General features: G+C 33.6%; 1 long non-coding RNA gene across 1 annotated transcript; it reads left to right on the top strand.

Moving 5' to 3' along the window:
* The first annotated feature begins 10,021 nt into the window (after window positions 1-10,021).
* Window positions 10,022-11,100, top strand: LOC145005764 (uncharacterized). Its single transcript, XR_013662673.1, has 2 exons — window positions 10,022-10,341; window positions 10,424-11,100. It is a non-coding gene; the product is annotated as an uncharacterized LOC145005764 (long non-coding RNA).
* Window positions 11,101-11,456: the final 356 nt, after the last annotated feature.

The raw sequence follows: 11,456 nt of genomic DNA, 5'->3' as shown, positions 1-11,456 counted from the left end.
ATTGAAACATACCATTGAAAAGTTCAATGAATCTCAAAAGATCTAGGAGTTTCAAATCTAATTAAAACCTAATAATCTATTTCGTTTTTCATTATGGAAATTGGTGAATCATCATTCTCCTACCTTTAAATATCTTATAGCTTGGATTACGGCATCCCTCTTCCAAGTTATAAAATATTGTGTTGGGTCCTACCCTTAATATTTCATATTGGGTGTTATATAAAGGACTTAAAAATCAACTAACTTGAATATCTCCCATTTTAGATGTCTATTTTAGGCATTTATGATCTTCCCAAATCTCTTGGAATTTCACTTCCTCTACCCCCCTCCAATTATTCTCCCTAACCTACAAGTTCAAGGTCACTGAAGCCCTATTGGCAAGCAAGGTCTATGTGTGATCACATCTTGGAGATGAAGTCACATATTGACAAGCCGGGAGATTTGGGTGTCAAAGTCTTGAGAAAGTTAGATGTTCAATCACTTTCTAAGTTACACAGTGAGTTCCTTTGGGATTACTATGAAACAGACTATCACATGACCCTTTATAATTTTATCTATTTGCTTGGTGTTGCTGAATCAGAAATGATTTGAGGACTAGTAAAGCAAATTTGATTAGAAGATCAACTTCCTAAACCTTCTATTACCAAAGGAAGGGGCATTGGTTGCGAAGCTGCCTAATTTACCTGAACAAACATAAGGTTGGTAAAGTCAAAGAGTTTGACTCTTCTTTGGGTAAAGTGCACTATCTAACTCTATTAAGTTCCTATTTGAGATTCTTATACATGATGTGACCAAATCACATTTTGATGTTTTGTAGAATCGAAGAGAGGAAGCTTAAAGGAAGTATATGTGGATTTTGATCGCGAAGATGGATTTCGATCGCATGGTTCGCTGATCAGAATTGTAAGTTGTTGCTTAAGAGTTATAATATATATTTCTTAGGAATAGATAACAACAAATTTTTCATATGCATTTGCATTGTAAGGATAAGTTTTTCCTCAGGTTTTAAATAAAAGATAAGGTTTTATTTTATTTATTTTAAAAATATCCTTACAATGGCATTTGTGAAAAATTGTTATTTATATGATTCCATTGACAGCAATATTGGAAAATGAATTCGATTCATTCATTTGTGGTAGTGTCTAAATTTACCAAATAAGGAAAGATTCTCATCACCCAAGTTTCAATTGGACCGAAACTTGGAATCATACAAGTTGTATGATGAATGAGAATTTTTCATCTTTGGAAAATTAAGTCAAGTGAAAGGACTAAGGGATCGAGTACATATTCGTGTACATTGGTCAAGTCCACCATAAAAGATCAATAAGACTATTCGTCATGATTTACTAAAGTTTAGTAAATATGGTTATACTTACAAGCTTAAGTATAATTTTGATACATTGGAAAAGTTCCAAATGCATGGCAGAGCAAATAAGAAGAATCAAATTAGGTAGAAGGATAAAAGTTTCTCAAATCTGAAAAGATGGGAGATTACTTTACTATCATGTTATATGATCATATTAATCATTAAGAGACCTTATCACAATTCATCCTCTTAGTGCATTCTGATAGTTAAGAAGAGGAGCTATGAATTGTTGAAGTGGTCAGTGGGAGTCATACTTCGTTCCAAAAATAGTTAAGAAGAAGATGAGTCATACTTCGTTCCAAAAAAAGTCTAAGAGTCATACTCCAAGACTATAAGTTGAGTGACATATCTTAAAGAAAGGTTTAAAACACTTGTTAAATGTAAGAGTAATACTGTCCTAACTCTTGTACATTTGAAATTGGTAAGTTGTGATGTTTTGGATAAAACAAAGACCAACTTAGGCCAATTGTGTGAAGTGTTTGTCTTGATAAAGAATTCGCACTATCTCTTGAATATTTGGCAAAATAGTCTTATATGTTAAGAGGATAGTGGGAGTCTTAAAGATCCTAAAAGAATTTCAAGATCTAATAAAGAATAAAAAAATATATGTAGTTTAACACTAGCACACAACGTGAGGTTTATAACCTATCGTGTTGACATATTTCTATTTCTGTGCCCATTCCAGTTAAAGTTGGTTTGCATATGAGTACTTAGAGTTCTCAATTGATTTCATATCAACTTGGAAGCAATGGCATGCCCTTGAGCTGCCAGGTGGCAAGAATTTAAGATTGCACAAGTTCAGTCCATATGAATTTCTAATTGTCACTAATCTTGTCTTGTGATTATGGTTTTGACAAAAAAAAAATCACATGGAAAGGAACACTTCCACCAAGTAGATTTGAAGCAAATAGCAAAGGTCTAAACAATTGAGACTATGATTACGACATCCCTTTTCATAGTTTTGAATTGTTTGGACACACCTGTGAGCTATCTATGATAAGGTGTATTTTGATAAAGCCTTATCAAAGCAATCTAGTATCAGAAATCTGAACTTTGGTAAGAAAGTTAATAAAGTATTGATTTCTAGAAGTCCAATAATTTCCGGATACATGTCAAAGCTAGTGGGAGCATAAGTGTTATGTTGATAATCGTCATGTTAGTGGGAGCATGATAATTATGATAAGTATTGCATATTAGCAATGTTAATTATAGAAAACAAAAAGTTTCAATTCGTGAGGTTGCAGAGGTAGAAAAAGTTGTTTTGCTATAATTAAGGGAGAGGAAATTATACTTCATCTCAAATCTAAAAGCTTAGATTGAGGTTTTAATCGTATTTAGTCAAGGATACATAAGAATGTTATGTTGGAATGTTTCAACATAAGGAAATGATGGGTTTGAGCCATAAGAACTTTCCTATGTACACATGCAAACCCTAATGGGTTGGATCTAGGTTTCTCTAATTCAACATGCAATATATCCAAGACTTTCATGGCTAGATCTAATGTAAACTAACGATCAAAACATATGAAAACAGATCTAGAATTGTACCTTGAGTTACTTGCTTGAAACCTTCTTCTTCTTTGAAGCTTAGAGTCACAATTGTCACTCCTCTAATGGCTTACAAACACCAACTAGCAAGAAGATGATTTGAGAGAGGTAAGGAAGAGGGAAATCGGCTCTAGGGTTACTCCAATAACAAAGGTGTCGATTTCCACAACCCCAAGGGTCTATTTATACTGTGAGCTCCTAGGGTTTCACCCGAAAACCCTAATTCGATAACTTAGCCTCAAATCAATCCAATATCCCTCCTAGATAATCCTTGGACAATTTTTAGGTGATCCACATCCCTAAAATCATCCAACCCATATACATAAGGATTCTTAGCTCAAAATACAACTATCACACATTTGACAGTATATACCCCTTTCTTCAATTAATCTCTTTAAGTCACCAAATTAATTCCTAATTAATTTATGACTTATATTAATCAAATTAATATTAGTATTCCTTTAACATATTATTCTTATAATACATTAATATAATAATATCTCTTCTCTCTATATAAATCACCTTGTCAAGTTGCTATGGTGAAGGCAACCCAAAAGGACCATGCACAATCGGGTCAAGTACTTACCAAATATAGTTACAGCCTTAGACACTAATCCAACAGGAAATTCTATATATGTTGCGTTCTCAAAATTCGATTATGATTACGGCATACCTCTTCATAGTTCGAATTGTGAGAATATGGAAAATAAAAATTTATAGCATGAATCGTGTCCTATATGCTTCGGGTATAGGTTCGATTACATGTGCTATAATCCTTTCTAAATTTTCCAAATGCTCAGGGCATTAAGAGGGAAAAAGTCCAGAATTGAATATGACTAAAATGATTAAGCAATTGTTGAGGACAATCTGAGGTTTACCAAAGATTGGTTGCTCATAGACAAATGGAAGTATAAGTGTAAATTTTGGAAGGACCATATTGACATATTCTGAAAAGAGGTAACTCTTGTTCAGAAGTGATAGTCAAAATGGGAATCTGGGAAGATTTCCATAGGTGGAAGTTGTTCTTTCAAATCTGTGATAAATTAGAAAGCTTAATGCAAGAAGGATGTTTAAAGTGATGTACTTTGAATTTGAGACTTCGTTTCCATGGAATTGATCTCCATTGGAATAGTATGTAATGTCTGTTGACAAGTCTTTGTGACTTTGTGTATAGTCATTACGAGAGGATCAATGCATATAAGTTTAGAATCTAACAGATTTCGATAAATGGTAGGAATTTGGAACTCTTACATTTACGATAAAGATTTGGGATTGTGAAATGAGCATTATTGGAATCATGTTCAATTGATCTATTTCACAAAGTAAAGATCATAGATAAACATAGTGTGCATACTTGGTGTATGGAATGACTAGTGTTTAGAAAACATAGTTTACATGCTTGGAGCATGGGACAACTATTGTTTTAATTCAAGTATAAAGTTGATTATTTGAAACATTATACAATGAATAATGAGTAATCAATATAGTGTTTAAATAAAAGGTGTTCTATTTACTCTCAAGGGTGCTTGGGACCATAGAGGATTAGTATTATTCTTGTGTTTCACTTTGCATGTTTTGACTTCCAGAAAAGCTAGGTTATTCTTTCCGAATGACTAAGTTATTCAAACCATCCACAGTCGATAATACGTTGGAAGTAGGTATTAAGGCAAGACTGTCATGAATCGGGTTTGTAGATGTCCAAGGTAGTGGACATAGTAAGAGTTACTACAACATTCATGAGTACTCCTGGAATAGGGATTCAACTATTGGATTCAACCCACGCTCATTTGAATCACTTCATGGATTTTATCACGAGTGATCATGAGACGATAATATCCTATATTCTTCAAATCTAGAGATATGACTTGTTGCCTATGAGTTAGTTATACATTGATTGTACGTAAACGCATTTGGTAACTCGATGTTATAAATGTTCCTTTGTTTATGATTAAAAAGTAGTAGAACAAGCTTATGAGTCGAAGTTTATCCATTCCTTTTACCCTTGGAGGGATAAAAGCGATATCTATGGGCCCCTCAATGATTTGGTGATGACAAACGTAAGTGCTCGGTCGAGCCTAGACTGATTTGATTTGTTCAATTAATCAGTCGTCATAAATCGGAAATCGGGAAACAACAAATAGACAGAGAGAATGATTACAATCCATATCTCAGTCCATATGATATCTAGAATGGAGGAATATATGATCCCTTATCTAATGGACATGCCATTGATTTGTTTAGAGTTCGACATCGGCTTTAAGAGCTACGATTGCTAGTCAGGTTTTGGAGTCATACGCAATAATAGTTTTAGACTTATCCAAGTGGAAGACTATTGGATTAGGTGTCTAAGCCAAAAACTATTATTGGTATGTATTCGATCCGAGAGTAGCATGGTCCATTTGGGTTGCATATCATCAGGACAATTTGTTAGGATGGACTTTTGTGAGAAGAGGTTATATATGATTTATTAATATATTATAAGTTCTAATATATTAATATGAAATCATTTGTTTTAATTAGTATTGATCAAGAATTAATTTGGAATTAATTTAGTGATCAAAGGAGACTAATTAAAACAATGGGGACTAATTATGGTAATTAGTTATATTTATATGTGGTGGGCTTATGATCAATGTTGGACCAAGTTTATGTATGGATACATAAAGAGTTGGGCCACATGAACCATGGATCATAAAATTCTTGGATATGGGTTTGGGTTATACCATGACTCTTAGAATTCAACACATATAAATACATATGTTATGACCTAAAAACCGCCACTTTTAGTGTGTGTGTGTGTGTGTGTGTGTGCATGTTCTTGGAGTTCATGAAGGTTTTAGAGTGCATGGAGATTCTTTCTCAAGTCCTACCTTTGTCCTTGATGTGTTGTGACTTCATTTGAGGCTTCCACACGATTGGGGCTAAGTTCTTAAGGCCAAATACATCAAGACCTCCAGCCACACAAAAGGTATGTTACACTATCTAGTATTTTATGTAGTTTGTATGACAATTGCATGCTAGCTATAGGTTCAATACCTTGGAAACCATTTGAATGTATAATTAGTGGAAACATAGATCCAAGGTATTTAGGGTTGTATGTGCACCATACGATGTTGTAGTATACCAAAACCCAACAGAGGGATGGATCCTTCCGTATGTGCATCGATTATCGCGAGCTAAACAAACTCACCATTAAGAATCGATAACCTCTACCATGTATAGATGATTTTTTTGACCAACTACAAGGAGCAAGCTACTTTTCAAAGATCGACTTAAGATATCATCAACTACGAGTTCTTGAGGAAGGTGTTCCCAAAACAAACTTCCGAACTCGTTATGGTCACTACGAGTTTGTAGTGATGCCCTTCGGATTAACAAATGTAACCGCAGTGTTTATGGATTTAATGAACAGGGTGTGATGTCCTTACTTAGATAAGTTTGTGATAGTTTTCATAAATGACATACTTATCTACTCACGAAGTAAGGATGAACATAGTCAGTACCTACGACAGGTCTTGGCAACATTGAGAGCAGAGAAGTTATATGTGAAGTTCTCAAAGTGTGAGTTTTGGATTTGGAAAGTGGATTTCCTAGGTCACTTGGTCAGTGTTGAGGGAATTCACGCGGACCCTTCCAAAATCAAGGCGATATAGAACTAGTCAGTGCCAAGGATGTCAATTGAAATCCATCAATTTTTAGGCCTTGCGGGCTACTACCGACAGTTTATACAGAACTTCTCCAAGGTTCTATATGAATACGTCAATTTCTAGGGTTATCAACTTGGAAACCCTAATTATCTAGCTTAGGCCCTAAGCAACATATGGACTCTTATAAGGCAAGCCTTGGAAGAAATCATTATGTACTCTCATAGAGATTTCGTCCACCTTACACCAATAAGGTCCATGAGCCCAAACTATAAATATTACTGATTTACATAATCAGTCCCCGTTAATTTAACCAGTTTCTTTTGATCACCAAATTAATTCCAAATTAATTTCTAATCAATACTAATTAAATAATATGATTTCTCAATTCATATATTATTCTTATAAAACATTAATAAATCATAATAAATCCTCTTTCTCCATAATTTATCCTATTAGTTGCCATGGTGAAGGCAACCCAAAAGGACCATGCTCATAATCGGGTCAAGTACATACCAAGAATAGTTATGGGCTTAGACACCTAATCCAACAGTCTCCCACTTGGATAATTCTAATAACTATTATTGCAAGTACGAATTTAGAACCTGATTCGCAATCATAGCTTTCAAAAGTCGTTGTCAAACTCTGATCTTATCAATAACGTGTCCTTTAGATAAGGGATCATATATTCCTCCATTCTCAAGATATTGTATAGAAATGAGACATGGATTATAATGATTCTCTCAAGATATTGTATAGAAATTGAGGGGCCCACAGATATCGCTTTTATCCTCTTAGGATAAAGGAATGGATAAATTTCGACTTATATGCTTGCACTATTTACTCATCAAATCACACACAACAATATATTTTATAACATCAAGTTACTGATGCGTTTACGTATTATCAATATGCAACCGATTCACAAACACCAACTCATATCTCTCCATTTCAAGAATATAAGATATTATCATCTCATAATCACTTGTGATAAAATCCATGAACGGATTCACGTGAGCGTGAGTTTAATCCAGTACTCAAATCTTTTTTCAAGAGCACCCATGAACACTGCATCAGACTTTTATTATGTCTAAGCACTTAGACAATCTACAGTCAGATTCATGACAATCTTACCTCATTACCAACTTCCAAAGTATGATTGATTGTGGATGTTTGAATTACCTAGTTATTCGGGAAGTCAAAACATGCAAAATGAAACACAAGAATAGTCGAATCCAATATGGCCTCAACACTTTGAGTATAAATAAAACACCTTTTATTTAATCACCATATTGATTTCATATTATTCATTGTATAATGTTTCGAGCAATAAACGTAATACTTGAATTAAAACAAAAGTTATCCCATGCTCCAAGCATGCACATTATGTTTATCTATTGTCCTTACTGTGTGAAATAGGTCAATCGAAAACATTTCATTGATGCTCATTTTACAATTCCAAATCCTTATTACTTAGTGTAAGAATACCTAATTCTTGTCACTATAAGAATGTTTTAGGTACTAACCTTTATGAAATGATCATTTTTTAACGACTATATGCACAAGTCACAGAGACTTTTCCAATTACAAAACTTTCCATTGGAGATTGTTACAGAAAAAATCCATAGATACCAAGCACCATATTCAAAGTACATTCATTTGAACATCCTTCTTGTGTAAAAGTTTCTAACCTACACATAGATTATTAATATCCAACTCTTATTATGGAAACATTTCCAAATTTTCCATATGATAATCCATTCTTAATAGAATCTTATATATTCAAATTAATGTCGATATCGTCCATCCATGACTATACTTCCAATTGTCCATAAGCAACCAATGTTTGGTGAACATTGGATTGTTCTTAGCAATTGTTTAACAACTTTAGTCATATACAGTTCTGGCCTATTTTCCCTCTTAATTCCCTAGGCATTTGGAAAATTCAGAACACATAAATATTATAACATATGCAGTTGATCCTATACCCGAAGCATATGGGACACAATTCGTAATGTTTTACATAAAGATGTGATACTTTACCTGTTTCTTGCTATAACATTTCCATATATCGAATTTCCAATGTTGAAGCATTTAAACATGGTATTCATATATATATATATATATATATATATATATATATATATATATATATATATATATATATATATATATATATATATATATATATATATATATATATATATATATATTAAATCATATATAATTGTGGGCTCCATAATTTTTAAAACCAAAGTCTTAAAAATAAGGAGAAGGATTTCGGGTTATAGGATTAAATTTGAATGGTTGTAATCCATGTAACTTAAAATCAACCAATAACAATCAAAGGCTTAAATTTACTATATGTATTTCACGTTGTACTATTTTTAAAGCTTAAACTAACACACAAACTCACATGCCCATTTATTCACCCGTATCCACTTCACCACTGTTTAAATTAATCTAACAAACACTATTTTTCAAATTTAAACTTTCCCTGTGAAGCCCTCCTACCAAGACTCTTTAAGAAACCCAGAAAATCATAGCTGATTTCTAACGCCGCCATTGGCACCACCATACGGCACCATTCCATACTTATCAGTCCATTAAACCGCCAAAGCGCCACCTAAAACAATGGCAACAATGTTGTACAACCACCATAGATGTTGATCTTCATACAACAAACGACGTCTTTATAAAATCGGCAAGAACGCGCGACCGACTTCGTTATATCTGTAAACACATACCACCATATATTTCTTCCTTCTTGCCTCCCTTTAGCTACCTCCATACACCGCTACCATTATATTTGAAATTGACACCACTGGTGTTTACATCCGCCACCACCACCGAATGCTGCCTATGGTTCAACCTATTAGATATGTCCATGTGCCGGTTTAATAACCACCATTTGTTGTCGCTATTAACGTATCAGAGCAATATTTGTATAGATTTGTGTTTGTAGATGTGTGACTAGATCTTTATTCGTAAATATGTGTTTGATACATATGTATTTGATTTAAATTAGATATGCTTGAATCTTCAACTTTGCCTCTAGAATTAATCTTATACATTTAACTAATCTTTAAAGAGATCTTGTGAAAAAAACATTTCAGTTCTATATAGTGCTTGAGCAAAAGTTTTTAAATATGTGTTGTATTTCAACAGATCTGGAGCAAAAATGTGAATGTAAGAGATAAATCTGATGGAATGGATTTGGGTTTATTTTTGTATATATGTTTGCTTTCCCACTCTGTTTATATTAGTTCTTTTTTTCTCAATTGTTAGCTCTTTTTTTTATACGAAGAATGAGCTTTGAATAGTCATTTTTTCAGTGCATGTTCTTTAAGAATTTAAAGGGAAAATAAGTTAAAAAGGTAATAAAGTATCAAAATTGTAAAAAAAGATCATTATTATTTTAGTATAAAAATACCAGGTTACCTGTTATTCTAGGTTACCCGGTTGTTTTTTATTTATGAGGAAAATAAGATATATTTGGAATAACTCATCGCTTTCCCTTTCATTATTTCACCCAAATTGAAACGATTTAGGGCTTCCCCCTACCACCGTGTTTGAGAAGAATGAATCTCCATGGTTGTAAGCAAAGATCCAACTGCAACAAGATGTGTGTCTCTACGAACTGTCTAAAAATTTGCCATCAAAGAGTATGCTTGATCACCAGTGAGCTTTGATTGATTTCAAAAGCGGGATTACAGGAGCCTTCAATCAATCCTCCAATAGATCACTGAGGCCTTCTGTATTCACACCCATTTTCGATTATAGGTATGCACCTTGACCCACCTCTTCACCCTTTTTGATTTGATCACAACCCTTCCTTCTCCTTTCTTTTTCATGTTTTCTACAGGTTTAAAGGGTCACCCTTCTTGATTCGATCACCACCCTTCCTTCTCCTTTCTTTTTCGTGTTTTCTGTAGGTTTAAAGGGTGAAGAGGACGATGTATAGGGTCTAGAAATTTGGAGATGAATGTGTGGGTTTGAGGCTCGATAACTGGTGGGTGCTCTGTAATTGGGGTGACAGGGGAAGGCAACAGTGGATAGGGAATGGTGTCGATGGTGGTTGTAATGGAGGTGGGTTAAAGGTTATGGTTGTGATGGAGAAATAAGGGGATTTATAGGGTTTGAAGGTTGTAAAGGTTATGGGGGTTGACTGTGGGAATCATGGATGGAAAGTGTGGTGTTCAGTGGTTCAGGTAGGGTGAAGAAAATGATGAAAGTGTGTGAATGGAGGTTGCCTTACACGTAAATGGTAGGGGATGATGGTGGGGCGTTTGGTGATAGTGTAAAATTTGCTTATGGTGGATGATAATTGAGGTATTAAGGGTGGTATTCGGTGAAAATGGTGGAATAAGGTGATGGATTGATGGTGGAAGATGATTACCTTGAATACCCGATTACCATGAGGATAAATAAGAATAAAACATAAAGTTAAATGGTATTTTTTGTATAAAATCTTAGTTCATTGGTTTTTTTTTTTTTTTGTACTAAAATAACAATAATGGTCATTTTTGTACAATTTTGCTACTTCGTTGCCATTTGAAGTCATTTTCCCGAATTTAAATTATTAAGCATTTCTAACCATTTACTTCAAAGAACAAATAAAACCTGGTTTGAAAATAAGATCATATCGAGACATTCTTATGCTCGTGTTCTTTTTCTTAATATATTTTCACTTACTAAAAATAAAAATGAGATTAATATTAGCATTTGCTGAAATCTTCTTTTATAATTTCAGATTTGATAACTAATATCACAACTGAAAAAAGGCAAGCCACACTAAAAATCGAGTTAAAACTATTGATCTAATAGAATATGTTATGTTAATATTTATGTCATGAGGCAGCTAAACATAAACATGTTTATTGAAATCAAAATACGTT

Source organism: Lactuca saligna, chromosome 7 (genome assembly GCF_052625555.1).
Source record: "Lactuca saligna cultivar CGN05327 chromosome 7, ASM5262555v1, whole genome shotgun sequence".
Lineage (NCBI taxonomy): Eukaryota > Viridiplantae > Streptophyta > Magnoliopsida > Asterales > Asteraceae > Lactuca > Lactuca saligna.
This window is presented reverse-complemented; position numbering and strand designations above follow the sequence as displayed.